Source organism: Microtus ochrogaster, assembly GCF_000317375.1.
Source record: "Microtus ochrogaster isolate Prairie Vole_2 chromosome 14 unlocalized genomic scaffold, MicOch1.0 chr14_random_2, whole genome shotgun sequence".
NCBI classification, from domain to species: domain Eukaryota; kingdom Metazoa; phylum Chordata; class Mammalia; order Rodentia; family Cricetidae; genus Microtus; species Microtus ochrogaster.
Genome location: NW_004949097.1, coordinates 15,639,510 through 15,641,323, shown reverse-complemented (window position 1 = coordinate 15,641,323; position 1,814 = coordinate 15,639,510).

The following is a 1,814-nucleotide window of genomic DNA, read 5'->3' as shown; positions in this document are numbered from 1 at the left end:
CTGTCTCTTCTCTTTTATATTCCTCTCTGCCCAGCCATATTGCTGCTGTCTCCACCTCCCTCGTGCTGGGATTAAAGGTGTGAGCCACTACCACCTGGATCTGTTTCTGGATCGGTCTAGCAGAGCCCAGGGTAGCCTTGAACTCACAGAAATCCGTCAGCCTTTGTCTTCCTTCTAGAATAAAGGTGTGTGTCACCACTCCCTGGCCCCTAGGGGCTTAGCTTTGCACTCTGATCTTCAGGCAAACTTTGTTTATTAAAATACAAATAAAATATCACTACAAAAAGGAACTCATTGGCTCACCAAAAAAGTTAAAGCCATGAAAGCAGAAGATAGAGGAAATGGGAGGGGAGACAAAGGGGGTAATAAGGGTATGCTCAAAATATGTTCATGAAGCCAGTCCGTGGCAGCATATGCCATTAATCCCAGCACTCTCTGGGATTAAAGGAGGACAGACCTCTGTGAGTTCGAGGCCTGCCTGGACTACAAAAAAGTTCCAGGACAGTCAGGGCTGTTAAACAGAGAAACTCTGTCTTGAAAAACAAAACAAAACAAAACAAATGTATGGAAATGTCATAATTAAATTTGGTGTTATATATAATATATGCTAATAAAAACAAAAATTAAGTCATTAATGCTTACAATCTCATAACCAGTTACTGCTCAAATGAACAATGGTTTGTTTCTTGCCTAGCACAAAAAAATAAGTTAATTTTCTGTTGTATTTGTTCGACTAGCTTAGACTCTAACAAACATTCTACAAAAAGCACCAACAAAATTAGGAGCACACAGTAAAATATATATATATATATATATGTATTTGTTCGACTAGCTTAGACTCTAACAAACATTCTACAAAAAGCACCAACAAAATTAGGAGCACACAGTAAAATATATATATATATATATATATTTGGTTTTTCGAGACAGGGTTTCTCTGTGGCTTTTTGGAGCCTGTCCTGGAACTAGCTCTTGTAGACCAGGCTGGTCTCGAACTCACAGAGATCAGCCTGCCTCTGCCTCCTGAGTGCTGGGATTAAAGGCATGCGCCACCACCGCCCGGCACAGTAAAATATTTTTGTGCATATCCTGTTTTAACAGAAGCAATAAGTGCAAACATTGCAGATATCAAACTTTGCTAATTTCCCAGTAGCACCAACCTCCTACTACCTAGATTAACATCATTCTTTCATTCACAAATGGCAGGCAAAGTGAGAACATGATTCTATAGATATTGGAAAGGTAAACCAAGCAGCAAAACTACCCCCACCCCAAGTACAAGCCAGATAAGAAGGTAAGAGAAGTCATTACAAGAACTTACTGAAGGGTAGCTAAGGGTCAATTATCCAGGTTGTTAATTTACTCTTCCTGAGGCCCCGACCCCCCCCCCCGTGTGTGTGTGTGTGTGTGTGTGTGTGTGTGTGTGTGTGTCTGTCTGTCTGTCTGTCTGTCTGTCTTGTCTGTCTGTCTGGTCTCCCAGTTACCAGCACCGGATCCCTCCTGCCTCAGCCTCAAAAATGCTGAGATTACAATTCGTGAGTCATCACGCCCCGCCAGGGACTAAGATTTTAAAATGTTTTAGCCATCAGCCTGCAGATTTAAGAGAATGGTTCAGACGTTGTGGGAAATGACCTCAGCGTGCAGCCTCCCTTCTCCAAAGCCCTGTTATTGTTCAGGTTGGGTTGGGCGACATCCCCTGGGGGAAGACAGGATTCCGCTCGGCCGCGACTGAGGGCTGCACCGCGGGCGGGCGGGCAGGCAGGCTCGCACCCGGACGGGGACGGACGCGCCCGCGAGCCCTCCGAACTCGCAGG